This window comes from Eubalaena glacialis, chromosome 7, assembly GCF_028564815.1.
Source record: "Eubalaena glacialis isolate mEubGla1 chromosome 7, mEubGla1.1.hap2.+ XY, whole genome shotgun sequence".
NCBI classification, from domain to species: Eukaryota; Metazoa; Chordata; class Mammalia; order Artiodactyla; family Balaenidae; genus Eubalaena; species Eubalaena glacialis.
Genome location: NC_083722.1, coordinates 47,669,541 through 47,694,816, shown reverse-complemented (window position 1 = coordinate 47,694,816; position 25,276 = coordinate 47,669,541).

Genomic DNA, 25,276 nt, shown 5'->3' with positions numbered 1-25,276 from the left:
AAGTTGAAACAACTCAAGTATCTCCATCCTAAACAACATTGGAGGTACAAAATAGGGAAAGAAACTGCAGGGTCAATGCTCTGTGGGCCCTTTTGAATATAAGGCTTGAAGGGGAACTTTATTTTCCTCTTTCTGGTTTAGAGTGTTGCGGGCTCAGCTCTCCCTGAGAAACACTGTAGTTGCACATGTTCTCTTCATAGCACAATTGCCTTTGTGATGACAAGTGAGTTTCTAGGAAAGAAACTTGGAGATTGCCATTCTTTTGTAGGTGCTCATTCTTCGGTAATCTTCAGTGAATTGGCGAACCCATTTGACCACTAGCCTCAAGCTAACGTTCTTCTTGTATCATGCCACAGGTTGGCATGCAGCAGAACCATGTAGCCTTATTCAGTGTGGTTCTTGAGCTCTATGAAGCATTTCAGGTCTCTTAGTAAAGGCTGGGTCTGCACTAGGATGAGAAACGTACAAGAAGGACCGTCCGTGTGTTTGGGGAGTTGTGAGCAATGCAGCGTTGGGAACAGCTAGATACCGAGTCATGGGTAGTGAAGGGCTTCTTTGTTAAAACTCTAGAATGTGACAAGTTGAAAAAACTCTATTATCTCCCTTCTAAAGCACCTTGGAGGTACAAAATAGAGAAAGAAACAGCAGGGTCAATGCTCGGCATGCCCTTTTGAAAATAAGGCTTGAAGGGAAATTTTATTTAACTCATTGGGATTTAGAGGGTTGCAGGCTCAATTCTCCCTGAGAAACTCTGTAGTTGCACATGTTCTCTTCATAACACAATTCCCTTGTGATGACAAGTGGGTTTCTAGGAAAGAAACTTGGAGGTTGCCATTCTTTGGTAGGTGCTCATCCTTCGGTAATCTTCAGAGATTTGGCGACAGCATTTGACAACTAATCTGAAGCTAACGTTCCTCTTCTATCATGACACAGGATGTCATGCAGCAGAATCCATGTAGCCTGATTCAGTGTGGTTCCTGTGTTCTAGGAAGCATTCCAGGTATTTTAGTACTGCCCGGTATGACTTGGATGAGAAACGTACAAGAAGGACAGCATGTGTGTTCGGGATGTTGTGACTGATGCACCATTGGGAACAGCCAGATGCCGATTCGTGGGTAGTGAAGAGCTTCTTGTCGTAAACCTCTAGAATGTGGCAAGTTGAAACAACTCAACTATCTCCCTACTGAAGCACCTTGGAGCTACAAAATAGAGAAGGAAACTGCACGGCTAATGCTCTGTGTGCCCTTTTGTATATAAGGCTTGAAGGGAATCTTTATTTTCCACATTGGGATTTAGAGTGTTGCGGGCTCAATTCTCCCTTAGAAACACTGTAGTTGCACATGTTCTCTTCACAGCACAATTCCCTTGTGATGACAAGTGAGTTTGTAGGAAAGAAACTTGGAGGTTGCCATTCTTTGGTAGGTGCTCATTCTTCGGTAATCTTCAGTGAATTGGCGACCACATTTGACCGCTAGCCAAAAGCTTACGTTCCTCTTCTATCATGACACAGGTTGTCATGCAGCAGAATCCATGTAGCCTTATTTAGTGTGGTTCCTGGCTCTAGGAAGCATTCCAGGTCTCTTAGTACTGGCGGGCCTGCACTAAATTGAGAAACGTACAGGAAGGACGGCTTCTTTGTTCGGGGAGTTGTGAGCAATGCACCGTTGGGAACAGCTAGTTGCTGAGTGATGGGAGGTGAAGGGCTTCTTTTGTTAAATCTCTGCAATCTGGTAAGTTGAAACAACTCAAGTATCTCCCTTCTAAAGCACCTTGGAGGTACAAAATAGATAAAGAATCTGCGAGGTCAAAGCTCTGTGGGCCCTTTTGAATATAAGGTTGAAGGGAAACTTTATTTTCTTCATTGGGATTTAGAGAGTTGTGGGCTCAATTCTCCCTGAGAAACACTGTAGTTGCACATGTTCTCTTCAGAGCATATTTGCCTTCGTGATGACAAGTGATTTTCTGGAAAGAAACTTGGAGGTTGCCATTCTTTGGTAGGTGGTCATTCTTCGGTATTCTTCAGTGAATTGGCGAACACATTTGACCTCTAGCCTCATGCTAAGGTTCTTCTTCTATCATGCCACAGGTTGGCATGCAGCAGAATCCAGTTAGCCTTATTCAGTGTGGTTCATGTGTTCTAGGAAGCATTCCATGTCTCTTAGTACTGGCCGGTGTGCACTAGGATGAGAAACGTAAAGGAAGGACAGCCTGTGTTTTCGGGGAGTTGTGAGCAATGTACCGTTGGGAACAGCTAGATGCCGATTCATGGGCATGAAGGCTTCTTTTGTTAAACCTCTAGAATGTTGCAAGTTGAAACAAGTCAAGCATCTCCCTTCTAAAGCACCTTGGAGGTACAAAATATAGAAGAAACTGCGGGGTCAATGCTTTGTGGGCCCTTTTGAATATAAGGTTGAAGGGAAACTTTATTTTCCACATTGGGATTTAGAGAGTTGTGGGCTCAGTCCTCCCTGAGAAACACTGTAGTCGCATGTGTACTCTTCATAGCACAATTGCCTTTGTGATGATAATTGAGTTTCTAGGAAAGAAACTTGGAGGTTGCCATTCTTTTGTAGGTGCCCATCCTTCAGTAATCTTCAGTGAATTGGCGAAGCCGTTTGACCACTACCCTCAAGCTAAAGTTCCTCCTGTATCATGTCACAGGTTGGCATGCAGCTGAATCCATGTAGCCTTATTCAGTGTGGTTATTGAGCTTTAGGAGTTATTCCAGGTCTCTTAGTAAAGGCGGGTCTGCACTAGGATGAGAAACGTACAAGAAGGACCATCCGTGTGGGGAGTTGTGAGCAATGCAACGTTGGGAAGAGCTAGGTTCCGAGTCACGGGCAGTGAAGGGCTTCTTTTGTTAAACCTGTAGAATGTGGCAAGTTGAAACAACTCAACTATCTCCCTTCTAAAGCACCTTGGAGGTACAAAATAGAGAAAGAAACAGCAGGGTCAATGCTCTGTTTTCTCTTTTGAAAATACGGATTGAACGGAAACTTTATTTACCTTCTTGGGATTTAGAGAGATGTGGGCTCAATTCTCCTGAGAAACACTGTAGTTGCACATGTTCTCTTCATAGCCCAATTCCTTTGTTATGACAAGTGAGTTTGTAGGAAGGAAACTTGGAGGTTGCCATTCTTTGGTAGGTGCTTATCCTTCGGTAATGTTGAGTGAATTGGCGAACCCGTTTCACCACTAGCCTCAAGCTAACGTTCCTCTTGAATCATGCCACAGGTTGGCATGCAGCTGAATCCATGTAGCCTTATTCAGTGTGATCCTTGAGCTCTAGAAAGAATTCCAGGTCTCTTAGTACTGGCCGGTCTGCACTAGGATGAGAAACGTACAAGAAGGACGCCCTGTGTGTTTGTGGAGTTGTGAGCAATGCAGCGTTGGGAAGACCTATGTTCCGAGTCATGGGCAGTGAGGGGCTTCTTTTGGTAAACCTCTAGAATGTGGCAAGTTGAAACAACTCAATTATTTGCCTTCTAAAGCACCATGGAGTTACAAAATAGAGATAGATAAAGCAGGGTCAATGTTCTATGGGCCTTTTGAATATAAGGATTGAAGGGAAACTTTATTTTCCTCATTGGGATTTAGAGATTTGCAGGCTCAATTCTCCCTGAGAAACACTGTAGTTGCACATGTTCTCTTCATAGCACAATTGCCTTTGTGATGACAAGTGAGTTTCTAGGAAAGAAACTTGGAGGTTGCCATTCTTTGGTAGGTGCTCGTCCTTAGGTAATCTTGAGTCAATTGGCGAACCCGTTTGACCACTACCCTAATGCTAATGTTCCTCTTGTAACATGTCACAGGTTGGCATGCAGCAGAATCCATGTAGCCTTATTCAGTGTGGTCCTTGAGCTCTAGAAAGCATTCCAGGTCTCTTAGTAGTGGCCGGTCTGCACTGGGATGAGAAAAGTACAAGAAGGACGGCCTGTGTGTTCAGGGAGTTGTGAGCAATGCACCGTTGGGAACAGCTAGATGCTGAGTCATGGGGGGTGAAGGGCTTCTTTTGTTAAACCTCTAGAATCTGGTAAGTTGAAACAACTCAACTATCTCCCTTCTAAAGCACCTTGGAAGTACTAAATAGAGAAAGAAACATCAGGGTCAATTCTCTGTTGTCTCTTTTGAAAATAAGGCTTGAAAGGAAATTTTATTTTCCTCATTGGGATTTAGAAAGTAGCAGGCTCAATTCTCCCTGAGAAACACTATAGTTGCACATGTTCTCTTCATAGCACAATTCCTTTGTGATGACAAGTGAGTTTGAAAGAAAGAAACTTAGAGGTTGCCATTCTTCGGTAGGTGCTCATCCTTCGGTAATGTTCAGAGATTTGGCCACAGCATTTGACCACTAACCTCAAGCTAACGTTCCTCTTCTATCATGACACAGGTTGTCATGCAGCAGAATCCATGTAGCCTTATTTAGTGTGGTTCCTGGCTCTAGGAAGGATTCCAGGTCTCTCGGTACTGGCGGCTCTGCAGTAGGTTGAGAAACGTACAAGAAGGACGGCCTGTGTGTTCAGGGAATTGTGAGCAATGCACCGTTGGGAACAGCTAGATGGTGAGTCATGGGAGGTGATGGGCTTCTTTTGTTAAACCTCTAGAATCTGGTAAGTTGAAACAACTCAACTATCTCCCTTCTAAAGCACTTTGGAGGTACAAAATAGAGAAAGAAACAGCAGGGTCAATGCTCTGTGGGACTTTTGAATATAAGGCTTGAAGGGAAACTTTAATTTCCGCTTTGGGATTTAGAGAGTTGTGGGCTCAATTCTCCCTGAGAAACACTGTAGTTGCACATATTCTCTTCATAGCACACTTGCCTTTGTGATGATAAGTGAGTTTCTAAGAAGTAAACTTGGAGGTTGCCATTCTTTGGTAGGTGCTTATCCTTCCGTAATCTTCAGTGAATTGGTGAACCAGTTTGACTACTAGCCTCAAGCTAACGTTCCTCTTGTATCATGCCAAAGGTCGGCATGCAGCTGAATCCATGTAGCCTTATTCAGTGTGGTACTTGAGCTCTAGGAAGCATATCAGGTCTCTTAGTACTGGGCAGTCTGCACTGGGATGAAAAACGTACAAGAAGGACGGCCTATATGTTCGGGGACTTGTGAGCAATGCACCGTTGGGAAGAGCTAGATGCTGAGTAATGGGAGGTGAAGGGCTTCTTTTGTTAAACCTGTAGAAAGTGGTAAGTTGAAACAACTCAAGTATCTCCATCCTAAACAACATTGGAGGTACAAAATAGGGAAAGAAACTGCGGGGTCAATGCTCTGTGGGCCCTTTTGAATATAAGGCTTGAAGGGGAACTTTATTTTCCTCTTTCTGGTTTAGAGTGTTGCGGGCTCAGCTCTCCCTGAGAAACACTGTAGTTGCACATGTTCTCTTCATAGCACAATTGCCTTTGTGATGACAAGTGAGTTTCTAGGAAAGAAACTTGGAGATTGCCATTCTTTTGTAGGTGCTCATTCTTCGGTAATCTTCAGTGAATTGGCGAACCCATTTGACCACTAGCCTCAAGCTAACGTTCTTCTTGTATCATGCCACAAGTTGGCATGCAGCAGAACCATGTAGCCTTATTCAGTGTGGTTCTTGAGCTCTATGAAGCATTTCAGGTCTCTTAGTAAAGGCTGGGTCTGCACTAGGATGAGAAACGTACAAGAAGGACCGTCCGTGTGTTTGGGGAGTTGTGAGCAATGCAGCGTTGGGAACAGCTAGATACCGAGTCATGGGTAGTGAAGGGCTTCTTTGTTAAAACTCTAGAATGTGGCAAGTTGAAAAAACTCTATTATCTCCCTTCTAAAGCACCTTGGAGGTACAAAATAGAGAAAGAAACAGCAGGGTCAATGCTCGGCATGCCCTTTTGAAAATAAGGCTTGAAGGGAAATTTTATTTAACTCATTGGGATTTAGAGGGTTGCAGGCTCAATTCTCCCTGAGAAACTCTGTAGTTGCACATGTTCTCTTCATAACACAATTCCCTTGTGATGACAAGTGGGTTTCTAGGAAAGAAACTTGGAGGTTGCCATTCTTTGGTAGGTGCTCATCCTTCGGTAATCTTCAGAGATTTGGCGACAGCATTTGACAACTAATCTGAAGCTAACGTTCCTCTTCTATCATGACACAGGATGTCATGCAGCAGAATCCATGTAGCCTGATTCAGTGTGGTTCCTGTGTTCTAGGAAGCATTCCAGGTATTTTAGTACTGCCCGGTATGACTTGGATGAGAAACGTACAAGAAGGACAGCATGTGTGTTCGGGATGTTGTGACTGATGCACCATTGGGAACAGCCAGATGCCGATTCGTGGGTAGTGAAGAGCTTCTTGTCGTAAACCTCTAGAATGTGGCAAGTTGAAACAACTCAACTATCTCCCTACTGAAGCACCTTGGAGCTACAAAATAGAGAAGGAAACTGCACGGCTAATGCTCTGTGTGCCCTTTTGTATATAAGGCTTGAAGGGAATCTTTATTTTCCACATTGGGAGTTAGAGTGTTGCGGGCTCATTTCTCCCTTAGAAACACTGTAGTTGCACATGTTCTCTTCACAGCACAATTCCCTTGTGATGACAAGTGAGTTTGTAGGAAAGAAACTTGGAGGTTGCCATTCTTTGGTAGGTGCTCATTCTTCGGTAATCTTCAGTGAATTGGCGACCACATTTGACCGCTAGCCAAAAGCTTACGTTCCTCTTCTATCATGACACAGGTTGTCATGCAGCAGAATCCATGTAGCCTTATTTAGTGTGGTTCCTGGCTCTAGGAAGCATTCCAGGTCTCTTAGTACTGGCGGGCCTGCACTAAATTGAGAAACGTACAGGAAGGACGGCTTCTTTGTTCGGGGAGTTGTGAGCAATGCACCGTTGGGAACAGCTAGTTGCTGAGTGATGGGAGGTGAAGGGCTTCTTTTGTTAAATCTCTGCAATCTGGTAAGTTGAAACAACTCAAGTATCTCCCTTCTAAAGCACCTTGGAGGTACAAAATAGATAAAGAATCTGCGAGGTCAAAGCTCTGTGGGCCCTTTTGAATATAAGGTTGAAGGGAAACTTTATTTTCTTCATTGGGATTTAGAGAGTTGTGGGCTCAATTCTCCCTGAGAAACACTGTAGTTGCACATGTTCTCTTCAGAGCATATTTGCCTTCGTGATGACAAGTGATTTTCTGGAAAGAAACTTGGAGGTTGCCATTCTTTGGTAGGTGGTCATTCTTCGGTATTCTTCAGTGAATTGGCGAACACATTTGACCTCTAGCCTCATGCTAAGGTTCTTCTTCTATCATGCCACAGGTTGGCATGCAGCAGAATCCAGGTAGCCTTATTCAGTGTGGTTCATGTGTTCTAGGAAGCATTCCATGTCTCTTAGTACTGGCCGGTGTGCACTAGGATGAGAAACGTAAAGGAAGGACAGCCTGTGTGTTCGGGGAGTTGTGAGCAATGTACCGTTGGGAACAGCTAGATGCCGAGTCATGGGGCATGAAGGCTTCTTTTGTTAAACCTCTAGAATGTTGCAAGTTGAAACAAGTCAAGCATCTCCCTTCTAAAGCACCTTGGAGGTACAAAATATAGAAGAAACTGCGGGGTCAATGCTTTGTGGGCCCTTTTGAATATAAGGTTGAAGGGAAACTTTATTTTCCACATTGGGATTTAGAGAGTTGTGGGCTCAGTCCTCCCTGAGAAACACTGTAGTCGCATGTGTACTCTTCATAGCACAATTGCCTTTGTGATGATAATTGAGTTTCTAGGAAAGAAACTTGGAGGTTGCCATTCTTTTGTAGGTGCCCATCCTTCAGTAATCTTCAGTGAATTGGCGAAGCCGTTTGACCACTACCCTCAAGCTAAAGTTCCTCCTGTATCATGTCACAGGTTGGCATGCAGCTGAATCCATGTAGCCTTATTCAGTGTGGTTATTGAGCTTTAGGAGTTATTCCAGGTCTCTTAGTAAAGGCGGGTCTGCACTAGGATGAGAAACGTACAAGAAGGACCATCCGTGTGGGGAGTTGTGAGCAATGCAACGTTGGGAAGAGCTAGGTTCCGAGTCACGGGCAGTGAAGGGCTTCTTTTGTTAAACCTGTAGAATGTGGCAAGTTGAAACAACTCAACTATCTCCCTTCTAAAGCACCTTGGAGGTACAAAATAGAGAAAGAAACAGCAGGGTCAATGCTCTGTTTTCTCTTTTGAAAATACGGATTGAACGGAAACTTTATTTACCTTCTTGGGATTTAGAGAGATGTGGGCTCAATTCTCCTGAGAAACACTGTAGTTGCACATGTTCTCTTCATAGCCCAATTCCTTTGTTATGACAAGTGAGTTTGTAGGAAGGAAACTTGGAGGTTGCCATTCTTTGGTAGGTGCTTATCCTTCGGTAATGTTGAGTGAATTGGCGAACCCGTTTCACCACTAGCCTCAAGCTAACGTTCCTCTTGAATCATGCCACAGGTTGGCATGCAGCTGAATCCATGTAGCCTTATTCAGTGTGATCCTTGAGCTCTAGAAAGAATTCCAGGTCTCTTAGTACTGGCCGGTCTGCACTAGGATGAGAAACGTACAAGAAGGACGCCCTGTGTGTTTGTGGAGTTGTGAGCAATGCAGCGTTGGGAAGACCTATGTTCCGAGTCATGGGCAGTGAGGGGCTTCTTTTGGTAAACCTCTAGAATGTGGCAAGTTGAAACAACTCAATTATTTGCCTTCTAAAGCACCATGGAGTTACAAAATAGAGATAGATAAAGCAGGGTCAATGTTCTATGGGCCTTTTGAATATAAGGATTGAAGGGAAACTTTATTTTCCTCATTGGGATTTAGAGATTTGCAGGCTCAATTCTCCCTGAGAAACACTGTAGTTGCACATGTTCTCTTCATAGCACAATTGCATTTGTGATGACAAGTGAGTTTCTAGGAAAGAAACTTGGAGGTTGCCATTCTTTGGTAGGTGCTCGTCCTTAGGTAATCTTGAGTCAATTGGCGAACCCGTTTGACCACTACCCTAATGCTAATGTTCCTCTTGTAACATGTCACAGGTTGGCATGCAGCAGAATCCATGTAGCCTTATTCAGTGTGGTCCTTGAGCTCTAGAAAGCATTCCAGGTCTCTTAGTAGTGGCCGGTCTGCACTGGGATGAGAAAAGTACAAGAAGGACGGCCTGTGTGTTCAGGGAGTTGTGAGCAATGCACCGTTGGGAACAGCTAGATGCTGAGTCATGGGGGGTGAAGGGCTTCTTTTGTTAAACCTCTAGAATCTGGTAAGTTGAAACAACTCAAGTATCTCCCTTCTAAAGCACCTTGGAAGTACTAAATAGAGAAAGAAACATCAGGGTCAATTCTCTGTTGTCTCTTTTGAAAATAAGGCTTGAAAGGAAATTTTATTTTCCTCATTGGGATTTAGAAAGTAGCAGGCTCAATTCTCCCTGAGAAACACTATAGTTGCACATGTTCTCTTCATAGCACAATTCCTTTGTGATGACAAGTGAGTTTGAAAGAAAGAAACTTAGAGGTTGCCATTCTTCGGTAGGTGCTCATCCTTCGGTAATGTTCAGAGATTTGGCCACAGCATTTGACCACTAACCTCAAGCTAACGTTCCTCTTCTATCATGACACAGGTTGTCATGCAGCAGAATCCATGTAGCCTTATTTAGTGTGGTTCCTGGCTCTAGGAAGGATTCCAGGTCTCTCGGTACTGGCGGCTCTGCAGTAGGTTGAGAAACGTACAAGAAGGACGGCCTGTGTGTTCAGGGAGTTGTGAGCAATGCACCGTTGGGAACAGCTAGATGGTGAGTCATGGGAGGTGATGGGCTTCTTTTGTTAAACCTCTAGAATCTGGTAAGTTGAAACAACTCAACTATCTCCCTTCTAAAGCACTTTGGAGGTACAAAATAGAGAAAGAAACAGCAGGGTCAATGCTCTGTGGGTCTTTTGAATATAAGGCTTGAAGGGAAACTTTAATTTCCACTTTGGGATTTAGAGAGTTGTGGGCTCAATTCTCCCTGAGAAACACTGTAGTTGCACATATTCTCTTCATAGCACACTTGCCTTTGTGATGATAAGTGAGTTTCTAAGAAGTAAACTTGGAGGTTGCCATTCTTTGGTAGGTGCTTATCCTTCCGTAATCTTCAGTGAATTGGTGAACCAGTTTGACTACTAGCCTCAAGCTAACGTTCCTCTTGTATCATGCCAAAGGTCGGCATGCAGCTGAATCCATGTAGCCTTATTCAGTGTGGTACTTGAGCTCTAGGAAGCATATCAGGTCTCTTAGTACTGGGCAGTCTGCACTGGGATGAAAAACGTACAAGAAGGACGGCCTATATGTTCGGGGATTTGTGAGCAATGCACCATTTGGAACAGCTAGATGCCGAGTGATGGGTAGTGAAGGGCTTCTTTTGGTAAACATCTAGAATGCGGCTAGTTGAAACAACTCAAGTATTTCCCTTCTAAAGCATCTTGGTGGTACAAAATAGAGAAAGAAACACCAGGGTCATTGCTCTGTGGGCCTTTTGGAAAATAAGGCTTGAAGGGAAACTTTATTTTCCTCATTGGGATTTAGAAATTTGCAGGCTCAATTCTCCCTGAGAAGCACTGTAGTTGCACATGTTTTCTTCATAGCACAGTTCCTTTGTGATGGCAAGTGAGTTTGAATGAAAGAAACTTGGAGGTTGCCATTCTTTGGTAGGTGCTCATTGTTGGAAATCTTCAGTGAATTGGCGATCCAATTTGACCACTACCCTCAAGCTAACGTTCCTCTTGTATCGTGCCACAGGTTAGCATGCAGCAGAATCCATGTAGCCTTATTCAGTGTGGTTCTTGAGCTCTTGGAAGCATTCCATGTTTCCTAGTACTGGCGGTTCTGCACTAGGATGAGAAACGTACAAGAAGGATGGTCTGTGTTTTTGGGGAGTTGTGAGCAATGCAGCGTTGGGAACCGCTAGATGCCGAGTCATGGGCAGTGAAGGGCTTCTTTTGTTAAACCTCTAGAATGTGGCAAGTTAAAACAACTCAAGTATCGCCCTTCTAAAGCACCTTGGAGGTACAAAATAGAGAAAAAACAGCAGGGTCAATGCTCTGCAGGCCCATTTGAAAATAAGGCTTGAAGGGAAACTTTATTTAACTCATTGGGATTTAGACAGTTGCAGCCTCAATTCTCCCTGAGAAACACTGTAGTTGCACATGTTCTCTTCATAGCACAATTCCCTTTTGATGACAAGTGGGTTTCTAGGAAAGAAACTTGGATGTTCCGATTCTTTGGTAGGTGCTAATCCTTTGGTAATCTTCAGAGATTTGGCTATAGCATTTGAACACTAACCTCAATCTAAAGTTCCTCTTGTATCATGACACAAGTTGTCATGCAGCAGAACCCATGTAGCCTTATTCAGTGTGGTACTTGGCTCTAGGAAGCATTCCAGATATCTTAGTACCGGCGGTTCTGCACTAGAACGAGAAACGCACAAGAAGGACGGCCTGTGTGTTTGGAGAGTTGCGAGAAATACACCGTTGGGAACAGCTAGATGCTGACTCAAGGAAGGTGAAGGGCTTCTTTTCTTAAACCTGTAGAATGTGGCAAGTTGAAACAACACGAGTATCTCCCTTCTAAAGCACCTTGGAGGTACAAAATAGAGAAAGAAATAACAGGGTCAATGCACTGCAGGCCCTTGTAAAAAAAAGGCTTGAAGGGAAACTTTATTTAACTCATTGGGATTTAGAGAGTTGCAGGCTCAATTCTCCCTGAGAAACACTGTAGTTGCACATGTTCCTTTCACAGCACAATTCCCTTGTAATGACAATATGTTTCTACGAAAGAAACTTGGAGGTTGCCATTCTTTAGTAGGTGATCATCCTTCCGTAATCTTCAGAGATTTGGCAACAGCATTTGACCACTAACCTCAAGCTAAAGTTCCTCTTCTATCGTGACATAGGTTGTCATGCCGCAGAATCCATGTATCCTTATTCAGTGTGGTTCTTGAGCTTTAGGAAGCATTCCAGGTCTCTTAGGACTGGCGGGTCTTCACTAGGGTGAGAAACGTACAAGAAGGACGGCCTCTGTGTTCGGGGAATTGTGAGCAACGCACCGTTGGGAAGAGCTAGATGCCTAGTCATGGGAGGTGAAGAGTTTCCTTTGTTAAACCTCTAGAATGTGGCAAGTTGAAACAACTCAAGTATCTCCTTTCTAAGTAACCTTGGAGGTACACATTAGGGAAAGAACCTGCAGGGTCAATGCTCTGTGGGCCCTTTTGAAAATAGAGGCTTGAACGGAAACTTTATTTTCCACATTGGGATTTATAGAGTTGAGGGCTCAATTCTCCCTGAGAAACCGTGAAGTTACACGTGTTCTCTTCATAGCACAATTGCCTTTGTGATGACAAGTGAGTTTCTAGGAAAGAAACTTGGAGGTTGCCATTCTTTAGTAGGTGCTAAACCTTCGGTAATCTTGAGTGAATTTGCGAACCCGTTTGATCAGTAGCCTCAAGCTAACGTTCCTCTTCTCTCATGCCACAAGTTGGCATGCAGCAGAATCCATGTAGCCTGATTCAGTGTGGTTCTTGGCTCTAGGAAGCATTCCAGGTCTCTTAGTAAAGGCTGGGTCTGCACTAGGATGAGAAACGTACAAGAAGGATGGCCTGTGTGTTCGGGGACTTGTGAGCAATGCACCGTTGGGAAGAGGTAGATGCTGAGTAATGGGAGGTGAAGGGCTTCTTTTGTTAAACCTGTAGAAAGTGGTAAGTTGAAACAACTCAAGTATCTCCATCCTAAACAACATTGGAGGTACAAAATAGGGAAAGAAACTGCAGGGTCAATGCTCTGTGGGCCCTTTTGAATATAAAGCTTGAAGGGGAACTTTATTTTCCTCTTTCTGGTTTAGAGTGTTGCGGGCTCAGCTCTCCCTGAGAAACACTGTAGTTGCACATGTTCTCTTCATAGCACAATTGCCTTTGTGATGACAAGTGAGTTTCTAGGAAAGAAACTTGGAGATTGCCATTCTTTTGTAGGTGCTCATTCTTCGGTAATCTTCAGTGAATTGGCGAACCCATTTGACCACTAGCCTCAAGCTAACGTTCCTCTTGTATCATGCCACAGGTTGGCATGCAGCAGAACCATGTAGCCTTATTCAGTGTGGTTCTTGAGCTCTATGAAGCATTTCAGGTCTCTTAGTAAAGGCTGGGTCTGCACTAGGATGAGAAACGTACAAGAAGGACCGTCCGTGTGTTTGGGGATTTGTGAGCAATGCAGCGTGGGGAACAGCTAGATACTGAGTCATGGGTAGTGAAGGGCTTCTTTGTTAAAACTCTAGAATGTGGCAAGTTGAAAAAACTCTATTATCTCCCTTCTAAAGCACCTTGGAGGTACAAAATAGAGAAAGAAACAGCAGGGTCAATGCTCGGCATGCCCTTTTGAAAATAAGGCTTGAAGGGAAATTTTATTTAACTCATTGGGATTTAGAGGGTTGCAGGCTCAATTCTCCCTGAGAAACTCTGTAGTTGCACATGTTCTCTTCATAACACAATTCCCTTGTGATGACAAGTGGGTTTCTAGGAAAGAAACTTGGAGGTTGCCATTCTTTGGTAGGTGCTCATCCTTCGGTAATCTTCAGAGATTTGGCGACAGCATTTGACAACTAATCTGAAGCTAACGTTCCTCTTCTATCATGACACAGGATGTCATGCAGCAGAATCCATGTAGCCTGATTCAGTGTGGTTCCTGTGTTCTAGGAAGCATTCCAGGTATTTTAGTACTGCCCGGTATGACTTGGATGAGAAACGTACAAGAAGGACAGCATGTGTGTTCGGGATGTTGTGACTGATGCACCATTGGGAACAGCCAGATGCCGATTCGTGGGTAGTGAAGAGCTTCTTGTCGTAAACCTCTAGAATGTGGCAAGTTGAAACAACTCAACTATCTCCCTACTGAAGCACCTTGGAGCTACAAAATAGAGAAGGAAACTGCACGGCTAATGCTCTGTGTGCCCTTTTGTATATAAGGCTTGAAGGGAATCTTTATTTTCCACATTGGGAGTTAGAGTGTTGCGGGCTCAATTCTCCCTTAGAAACACTGTAGTTGCACATGTTCTCTTCACAACACAATTCCCTTGTGAGGACAAGTGAGTTTGTAGGAAAGAAACTTGGAGGTTGCCATTCTTTGGTAGGTGCTCATTGTTCGGTAATCTTCAGTGAATTGGCGACCACATTTGACCGCTAGCCAAAAGCTTACGTTCCTCTTCTATCATGACACAGGTTGTCATGCAGCAGAATCCATGTAGCCTTATTTAGTGTGGTTCCTGGCTCTAGGAAGCATTCCAGGTCTCTTAGTACTGGCGGGCCTGCACTAAATTGAGAAACGTACAGGAAGGACGGCTTCTTTGTTCGGGGAGTTGTGAGCAATGCACCGTTGGGAACAGCTAGTTGCTGAGTGATGGGAGGTGAAGGGCTTCTTTTGTTAAATCTCTGCAAGCTGGTAAGTTGAAACAACTCAAGTATCTCCCTTCTAAAGCACCTTGGAGGTACAAAATAGATAAAGAATCTGCGAGGTCAAAGCTCTGTGGGCCCTTTTGAATATAAGGTTGAAGGGAAACTTTATTTTCTTCATTGGGATTTAGAGAGTTGTGGGCTCAATTCTCCCTGAGAAACACTGTAGTTGCACATGTTCTCTTCAGAGCATATTTGCCTTCGTGATGACAAGTGATTTTCTGGAAAGAAACTTGGAGGTTGCCATTCTTTGGTAGGTGGTCATTCTTCGGTATTCTTCAGTGAATTGGCGAACACATTTGACCTCTAGCCTCATGCTAAGGTTCTTCTTCTATCATGCCACAGGTTGGCATGCAGCAGAATCCAGGTAGCCTTATTCAGTGTGGTTCATGTGTTCTAGGAAGCATTCCATGTCTCTTAGTACTGGCCGGTGTGCACTAGGATGAGAAACGTAAAGGAAGGACAGCCTGTGTGTTCGGGGAGTTGTGAGCAATGTACCGTTGGGAACAGCTAGATGCCGAGTCATGGGGCATGAAGGCTTCTTTTGTTAAACCTCTAGAATGTTGCAAGTTGAAACAAGTCAAGCATCTCCCTTCTAAAGCACCTTGGAGGTACAAAATATAGAAGAAACTGCGGGGTCAATGCTTTGTGGGCCCTTTTGAATATAAGGTTGAAGGGAAACTTTATTTTCCACATTGGGATTTAGAGAGTTGTGGGCTCAGTCCTCCCTGAGAAACACTGTAGTCGCATGTGTACTCTTCATAGCACAATTGCCTTTGTGATGATAATTGAGTTTCTAGGAAAGAAACTTGGAGGTTGCCATTCTTTTGTAGGTGCCCATCCTTCAGTAATCTTCAGTGAATTGGCGAAGCCGTTTGACCACTACCCTCAAGCTAAAGTTCCTCCTGTATCATGTCACAGGTTGGCATGCAGCTGAATCCATGTAGCCTTATTCAGTGTGGTTATTGAGCTTTAGGAGTTATTCCAGGTCTCTTAGTAAAGGCGGGTCTGCACTAGGATGAGAAACGTACAAGAAGGACCATCCGTGTGGGGAGTTGTGAGCAATGCAACGTTGGGAAGAGCTAGGTTCCGAGTCACGGGCAGTGAAGGGCTTCTTTTGTTAAACCTGTAGAATGTGGCAAGTTGAAACAACTCAACTATCTCCCTTCTAAAGCACCTTGGAGGTACAAAATAGAGAAAGAAACAGCAGGGTCAATGCTCTGTTTTCTCTTTTGAAAATACGGATTGAACGGAAACTTTATTTACCTTCTTGGGATTTAGAGAGATGTGGGCTCAATTCTCCTGAGAAACACTGTAGTTGCACATGTTCTCTTCATAGCCCAATTCCTTTGTTATGACAAGTGAGTTTGTAGGAAGGAAACTTGGAGGTTGCCATTCTTTGGTAGGTGCTTATCCTTCGGTAATGTTGAGTGAATTGGCGAACCCGTTTCACCACTAGCCTCAAGCTAACGTTCCTCTTGAATCATGCCACAGGTTGGCATGCAGCTGAATCCATGTAGCCTTATTCAGTGTGATCCTTGAGCTCTAGAAAGAATTCCAGGTCTCTTAGTACTGGCCGGTCTGCACTAGGATGAGAAACGTACAAGAAGGACGCCCTGTGTGTTTGTGGAGTTGTGAGCAATGCAGCGTTGGGAAGACCTATGTTCCGAGTCATGGGCAGTGAGGGGCTTCTTTTGGTAAACCTCTAGAATGTGGCAAGTTGAAACAACTCAATTATTTGCCTTCTAAAGCACCATGGAGTTACAAAATAGAGATAGATAAAGCAGGGTCAATGTTCTATGGGCCTTTTGAATATAAGGATTGAAGGGAAACTTTATTTTCCTCATTGGGATTTAGAGATTTGCAGGCTCAATTCTCCCTGAGAAACACTGTAGTTGCACATGTTCTCTTCATAGCACAATTGCATTTGTGATGACAAGTGAGTTTCTAGGAAAGAAACTTGGAGGTTGCCATTCTTTGGTAGGTGCTCGTCCTTAGGTAATCTTGAGTCAATTGGCGAACCCGTTTGAACACTACCCTAATGCTAATGTTCCTCTTGTAACATGTCACAGGTTGGCATGCAGCAGAATCCATGTAGCCTTATTCAGTGTGGTCCTTGAGCTCTAGAAAGCATTCCAGGTCTCTTAGTAGTGGCCGGTCTGCACTGGGATGAGAAACGTACAAGAAGGACGGCCTGTGTGTTCAGGGAGTTGTGAGCAATGCACCGTTGGGAACAGCTAGATGCTGAGTCATGGGGGGTGAAGGGCTTCTTTTGTTAAACCTCTAGAATCTGGTAAGTTGAAACAACTCAACTATCTCCCTTCTAAAGCACCTTGGAAGTACTAAATAGAGAAAGAAACATCAGGGTCAATTCTCTGTTGTCTCTTTTGAAAATAAGGCTTGAAAGGAAATTTTATTTTCCTCATTGGGATTTAGAAAGTAGCAGGCTCAATTCTCCCTGAGAAACACTATAGTTGCACATGTTCTCTTCATAGCACAATTCCTTTGTGATGACAAGTGAGTTTGAAAGAAAGAAACTTAGAGGTTGCCATTCTTCGGTAGGTGCTCATCCTTCGGTAATGTTCAGAGATTTGGCCACAGCATTTGACCACTAACCTCAAGCTAACGTTCCTCTTCTATCATGACACAGGTTGTCATGCAGCAGAATCCATGTAGCCTTATTTAGTGTGGTTCCTGGCTCTAGGAAGGATTCCAGGTCTCTCGGTACTGGCGGCTCTGCAGTAGGTTGAGAAACGTACAAGAAGGACGGCCTGTGTGTTCAGGGAATTGTGAGCAATGCACCGTTGGGAACAGCTAGATGGTGAGTCATGGGAGGTGATGGGCTTCTTTTGTTAAACCTCTAGAATCTGGTAAGTTGAAACAACTCAACTATCTCCCTTCTAAAGCACTTTGGAGGTACAAAATAGAGAAAGAAACAGCAGGGTCAATGCTCTGTGGGACTTTTGAATATAAGGCTTGAAGGGAAACTTTAATTTCCGCTTTGGGATTTAGAGAGTTGTGGGCTCAATTCTCCCTGAGAAACACTGTAGTTGCACATATTCTCTTCATAGCACACTTGCCTTTGTGATGATAAGTGAGTTTCTAAGAAGTAAACTTGGAGGTTGCCATTCTTTGGTAGGTGCTTATCCTTCCGTAATCTTCAGTGAATTGGTGAACCAGTTTGACTACTAGCCTCAAGCTAACGTTCCTCTTGTATCATGCCAAAGGTCGGCATGCAGCTGAATCCATGTAGCCTTATTCAGTGTGGTACTTGAGCTCTAGGAAGCATATCAGGTCTCTTAGTACTGGGCAGTCTGCACTGGGATGAAAAACGTACAAGAAGGACGGCCTATATGTTCGGGGACTTGTGAGCAATGCACCGTTGGGAAGAGCTAGATGCTGAGTAATGGGAGGTGAAGGGCTTCTTTTGTTAAACCTGTAGAAAGTGGTAAGTTGAAACAACTCAAGTATCTCCATCCTAAACAACATTGGAGGTACAAAATAGGGAAAGAAACTGCGGGGTCAATGCTCTGTGGGCCCTTTTGAATATAAGGCTTGAAGGGGAACTTTATTTTCCTCTTTCTGGTTTAGAGTGTTGCGGGCTCAGCTCTCCCTGAGAAACACTGTAGTTGCACATGTTCTCTTCATAGCACAATTGCCTTTGTGATGACAAGTGAGTTTCTAGGAAAGAAACTTGGAGATTGCCATTCTTTTGTAGGTGCTCATTCTTCGGTAATCTTCAGTGAATTGGCGAACCCATTTGACCACTAGCCTCAAGCTAACGTTCTTCTTGTATCATGCCACAAGTTGGCATGCAGCAGAACCATGTAGCCTTATTCAGTGTGGTTCTTGAGCTCTATGAAGCATTTCAGGTCTCTTAGTAAAGGCTGGGTCTGCACTAGGATGAGAAACGTACAAGAAGGACCGTCCGTGTGTTTGGGGAGTTGTGAGCAATGCAGCGTTGGGAACAGCTAGATACCGAGTCATGGGTAGTGAAGGGCTTCTTTGTTAAAACTCTAGAATGTGGCAAGTTGAAAAAACTCTATTATCTCCCTTCTAAAGCACCTTGGAGGTACAAAATAGAGAAAGAAACAGCAGGGTCAATGCTCGGCATGCCCTTTTGAAAATAAGGCTTGAAGGGAAATTTTATTTAACTCATTGGGATTTAGAGGGTTGCAGGCTCAATTCTCCCTGAGAAACTCTGTAGTTGCACATGTTCTCTTCATAACACAATTCCCTTGTGATGACAAGTGGGTTTCTAGGAAAGAAACTTGGAGGTTGCCATTCTTTGGTAGGTGCTCATCCTTCGGTAATCTTCAGAGATTTGGCGACAGCATTTGACAACTAATCTGAAGCTAACGTTCCTCTTCTATCATGACACAGGATGTCATGCAGCAGAATCCATGTAGCCTGATTCAGTGTGGTTCCTGTGTTCTAGGAAGCATTCCAGGTATTTTAGTACTGCCCGGTATGACTTGGATGAGAAACGTACAAGAAGGACAGCATGTGTGTTCGGGATGTTGTGACTGATGCACCATTGGGAACAGCCAGATGCCGATTCGTGGGTAGTGAAGAGCTTCTTGTCGTAAACCTCTAGAATGTGGCAAGTTGAAACAACTCAACTATCTCCCTACTGAAGCACCTTGGAGCTACAAAATAGAGAAGGAAACTGCACGGCTAATGCTCTGTGTGCCCTTTTGTATATAAGGCTTGAAGGGAATCTTTATTTTCCACATTGGGAGTTAGAGTGTTGCGGGCTCATTTCTCCCTTAGAAACACTGTAGTTGCACATGTTCTCTTCACAGCACAATTCCCTTGTGATGACAAGTGAGTTTGTAGGAAAGAAACTTGGAGGTTGCCATTCTTTGGTAGGTGCTCATTCTTCGGTAATCTTCAGTGAATTGGCGACCACATTTGACCGCTAGCCAAAAGCTTACGTTCCTCTTCTATCATGACACAGGTTGTCATGCAGCAGAATCCATGTAGCCTTATTTAGTGTGGTTCCTGGCTCTAGGAAGCATTCCAGGTCTCTTAGTACTGGCCGGCCTGCACTAAATTGAGAAACGTACAGGAAGGACGGCTTCTTTGTTCGGGGAGTTGTGAGCAATGCACCGTTGGGAACAGCTAGTTGCTGAGTGATGGGAGGTGAAGGGCTTCTTTTGTTAAATCTCTGCAATCTGGTAAGTTGATACAACTCAAGTATCTCCCTTCTAAAGCACCTTGGAGGTACAAAATAGATAAAGAATCTGCGAGGTCAAAGCTCTGTGGGCCCTTTTGAATATAAGGTTGAAGGGAAACTTTATTTTCTTCATTGGGATTTAGAGAGTTGTGGGCTCAATTCTCCCTGAGAAACACTGTAGTTGCACATGTTCTCTTCAGAGCATATTTGCCTTCGTGATGACAAGTGATTTTCTGGAAAGAAACTTGGAGGTTGCCATTCTTTGGTAGGTGGTCATTCTTCGGTATTCTTCAGTGAATTGGCGAACACATTTGACCTCTAGCCTCATGCTAAGGTTCTTCTTCTATCATGCCACAGGTTGGCATGCAGCAGAATCCAGGTAGCCTTATTCAGTGTGGTTCATGTGTTCTAGGAAGCATTCCATGTCTCTTAGTACTGGCCGGTGTGCACTAGGATGAGAAACGTAAAGGAAGGACAGCCTGTGTGTTCGGGGAGTTGTGAGCAATGTACCGTTGGGAACAGCTAGATGCCGAGTCATGGGGCATGAAGGCTTCTTTTGTTAAACCTCTAGAATGTTGCAAGTTGAAACAAGTCAAGCATCTCCCTTCTAAAGCACCTTGGAGGTACAAAATATAGAAGAAACTGCGGGGTCAATGCTTTGTGGGCCCTTTTGAATATAAGGTTGAAGGGAAACTTTATTTTCCACATTGGGATTTAGAGAGTTGTGGGCTCAGTCCTCCCTGAGAAACACTGTAGTCGCATGTGTACTCTTCATAGCACAATTGCCTTTGTGATGATAATTGAGTTTCTAGGAAAGAAACTTGGAGGTTGCCATTCTTTTGTAGGTGCCCATCCTTCAGTAATCTTCAGTGAATTGGCGAAGCCGTTTGACCACTACCCTCAAGCTAAAGTTCCTCCTGTATCATGTCACAGGTTGGCATGCAGCTGAATCCATGTAGCCTTATTCAGTGTGGTTATTGAGCTTTAGGAGTTATTCCAGGTCTCTTAGTAAAGGCGGGTCTGCACTAGGATGAGAAACGTACAAGAAGGACCATCCGTGTGGGGAGTTGTGAGCAATGCAACGTTGGGAAGAGCTAGGTTCCGAGTCACGGGCAGTGAAGGGCTTCTTTTGTTAAACCTGTAGAATGTGGCAAGTTGAAACAACTCAACTATCTCCCTTCTAAAGCACCTTGGAGGTACAAAATAGAGAAAGAAACAGCAGGGTCAATGCTCTGTTTTCTCTTTTGAAAATACGGATTGAACGGAAACTTTATTTACCTTCTTGGGATTTAGAGAGATGTGGGCTCAATTCTCCTGAGAAACACTGTAGTTGCACATGTTCTCTTCATAGCCCAATTCCTTTGTTATGACAAGTGAGTTTGTAGGAAGGAAACTTGGAGGTTGCCATTCTTTGGTAGGTGCTTATCCTTCGGTAATGTTGAGTGAATTGGCGAACCCGTTTCACCACTAGCCTCAAGCTAACGTTCCTCTTGAATCATGCCACAGGTTGGCATGCAGCTGAATCCATGTAGCCTTATTCAGTGTGATCCTTGAGCTCTAGAAAGAATTCCAGGTCTCTTAGTACTGGCCGGTCTGCACTAGGATGAGAAACGTACAAGAAGGACGCCCTGTGTGTTTGTGGAGTTGTGAGCAATGCAGCGTTGGGAAGACCTATGTTCCGAGTCATGGGCAGTGAGGGGCTTCTTTTGGTAAACCTCTAGAATGTGGCAAGTTGAAACAACTCAATTATTTGCCTTCTAAAGCACCATGGAGTTACAAAATAGAGATAGATAAAGCAGGGTCAATGTTCTATGGGCCTTTTGAATATAAGGATTGAAGGGAAACTTTATTTTCCTCATTGGGATTTAGAGATTTGCAGGCTCAATTCTCCCTGAGAAACACTGTAGTTGCACATGTTCTCTTCATAGCACAATTGCCTTTGTGATGACAAGTGAGTTTCTAGGAAAGAAACTTGGAGGTTGCCATTCTTTGGTAGGTGCTCGTCCTTAGGTAATCTTGAGTCAATTGGCGAACCCGTTTGACCACTACCCTAATGCTAATGTTCCTCTTGTAACATGTCACAGGTTGGCATGCAGCAGAATCCATGTAGCCTTATTCAGTGTGGTCCTTGAGCTCTAGAAAGCATTCCAGGTCTCTTAGTAGTGGCCGGTCTGCACTGGGATGAGAAAAGTACAAGAAGGACGGCCTGTGTGTTCAGGGAGTTGTGAGCAATGCACCGTTGGGAACAGCTAGATGCTGAGTCATGGGGGGTGAAGGGCTTCTTTTGTTAAACCTCTAGAATCTGGTAAGTTGAAACAACTCAACTATCTCCCTTCTAAAGCACCTTGGAAGTACTAAATAGAGAAAGAAACATCAGGGTCAATTCTCTGTTGTCTCTTTTGAAAATAAGGCTTGAAAGGAAATTTTATTTTCCTCATTGGGATTTAGAAAGTAGCAGGCTCAATTCTCCCTGAGAAACACTATAGTTGCACATGTTCTCTTCATAGCACAATTCCTTTGTGATGACAAGTGAGTTTGAAAGAAAGAAACTTAGAGGTTGCCATTCTTCGGTAGGTGCTCATCCTTCGGTAATGTTCAGAGATTTGGCCACAGCATTTGACCACTAACCTCAAGCTAACGTTCCTCTTCTATCATGACACAGGTTGTCATGCAGCAGAATCCATGTAGCCTTATTTAGTGTGGTTCCTGGCTCTAGGAAGGATTCCAGGTCTCTCGGTACTGGCGGCTCTGCAGTAGGTTGAGAAACGTACAAGAAGGACGGCCTGTGTGTTCAGGGAGTTGTGAGCAATGCACCGTTGGGAACAGCTAGATGGTGAGTCATGGGAGGTGATGGGCTTCTTTTGTTAAACCTCTAGAATCTGGTAAGTTGAAACAACTCAACTATCTCCCTTCTAAAGCACTTTGGAGGTACAAAATAGAGAAAGAAACAGCAGGGTCAATGCTCTGTGGGTCTTTTGAATATAAGGCTTGAAGGGAAACTTTAATTTCCACTTTGGGATTTAGAGAGTTGTGGGCTCAATTCTCCCTGAGAAACACTGTAGTTGCACATATTCTCTTCATAGCACACTTGCCTTTGTGATGATAAGTGAGTTTCTAAGAAGTAAACTTGGAGGTTGCCATTCTTTGGTAGGTGCTTATCCTTCCGTAATCTTCAGTGAATTGGTGAACCAGTTTGACTACTAGCCTCAAGCTAACGTTCCTCTTGTATCATGCCAAAGGTCGGCATGCAGCTGAATCCATGTAGCCTTATTCAGTGTGGTACTTGAGCTCTACGAAGCATATCAGGTCTCTTAGTACTGGGCAGTCTGCACTGGGATGAAAAACGTACAAGAAGGACGGCCTATATGTTCGGGGATTTGTGAGCAATGCACCATTTGGAACAGCTAGATGCCGAGTGATGGGTAGTGAAGGGCTTCTTTTGGTAAACATCTAGAATGCGGCTAGTTGAAACAACTCAAGTATTTCCCTTCTAAAGCATCTTGGCGGTACAAAATAGAGAAAGAAACACCAGGGTCATTGCTCTGTGGGCCTTTTGGAAAATAAGGCTTGAAGGGAAACTTTATTTTCCTCATTGGGATTTAGAAATTTGCAGGCTCAATTCTCCCTGAGAAGCACTGTAGTTGCACATGTTTTCTTCATAGCACAGTTCCTTTGTGATGGCAAGTGAGTTTGAATGAAAGAAACTTGGAGGTTGCCATTCTTTGGTAGGTGCTCATTGTTGGAAATCTTCAGTGAATTGGCGATCCAATTTGACCACTACCCTCAAGCTAACGTTCCTCTTGTATCGTGCCACAGGTTAGCATGCAGCAGAATCCATGTAGCCTTATTCAGTGTGGTTCTTGAGCTCTTGGAAGCATTCCATGTTTCCTAGTACTGGCGGTTCTGCACTAGGATGAGAAACGTACAAGAAGGATGGTCTGTGTTTTTGGGGAGTTGTGAGCAATGCAGCGTTGGGAACCGCTAGATGCCGAGTCATGGGCAGTGAAGGGCTTCTTTTGTTAAACCTCTAGAATGTGGCAAGTTAAAACAACTCAAGTATCGCCCTTCTAAAGCACCTTGGAGGTACAAAATAGAGAAAAAACAGCAGGGTCAATGCTCTGCAGGCCCATTTGAAAATAAGGCTTGAAGGGAAACTTTATTTAACTCATTGGGATTTAGACAGTTGCAGCCTCAATTCTCCCTGAGAAACACTGTAGTTGCACATGTTCTCTTCATAGCACAATTCCCTTTTGATGACAAGTGGGTTTCTAGGAAAGAAACTTGGATGTTCCGATTCTTTGGTAGGTGCTAATCCTTTGGTAATCTTCAGAGATTTGGCTATAGCATTTGAACACTAACCTCAATCTAAAGTTCCTCTTGTATCATGACACAAGTTGTCATGCAGCAGAACCCATGTAGCCTTATTCAGTGTGGTACTTGGCTCTAGGAAGCATTCCAGATATCTTAGTACCGGCGGTTCTGCACTAGAACGAGAAACGCACAAGAAGGACGGCCTGTGTGTTTGGAGAGTTGCGAGAAATACACCGTTGGGAACAGCTAGATGCTGACTCAAGGAAGGTGAAGGGCTTCTTTTCTTAAACCTGTAGAATGTGGCAAGTTGAAACAACTCAGGTATCTCCCTTCTAAAGCACCTTGGAGGTACCAAATAGAGAGAGAAACAGCAGGGTCAATGCTCTGCAGGCCCTTGTAAAAAAAAGGCTTGAAGGGAAACTTTATTTAACTCATTGGGATTTAGAGAGTTGCAGGCTCAATTCTCCCTGAGAAACACTGTAGTTGCACATGTTCCTTTCACAGCACAATTCCCTTGTAATGACAATATGTTTCTATGAAAGAAACTTGGAGGTTGCCATTCTTTAGTAGGTGATCATCCTTCCGTAATCTTCAGAGATTTGGCAACAGCATTTGACCACTAACCTCAAGCTAAAGTTCCTCTTCTATCGTGACATAGGTTGTCATGCCGCAGAATCCATGTATCCTTATTCAGTGTGGTTCTTGAGCTTTAGGAAGCATTCCAGGTCTCTTAGGACTGGCGGGTCTTCACTAGGGTGAGAAACGTACAAGAAGGACGGCCTCTGTGTTCGGGGAATTGTGAGCAATGCACCGTTGGGAAGAGCTAGATGCTTAGTCATGGGAGGTGAAGAGTTTCCTTTGTTAAACCTCTAGAATGTGGCAAGTTGAAACAACTCAAGTATCTCCTTTCTAAGTAACCTTGGAGGTACACATTAGGGAAAGAACCTGCAGGGTCAATGCTCTGTGGGCCCTTTTGAAAATAGAGGCTTGAACGGAAACTTTATTTTCCACATTGGGATTTATAGAGTTGAGGGCTCAATTCTCCCTGAGAAACTGTGAAGTTACACGTGTTCTCTTCATAGCACAATTGCCTTTGTGATGACAAGTGAGTTTCTAGGAAAGAAACTTGGAGGTTGCCATTCTTTAGTAGGTGCTAAACCTTCGGTAATCTTGAGTGAATTTGCGAACCCGTTTGATCAGTAGCCTCAAGCTAACGTTCCTCTTCTCTCATGCCACAAGTTGGCATGCAGCAGAATCCATGTAGCCTGATTCAGTGTGGTTCTTGGCTCTAGGAAGCATTCCAGGTCTCTTAGTAAAGGCTGGGTCTGCACTAGGATGAGAAACGTACAAGAAG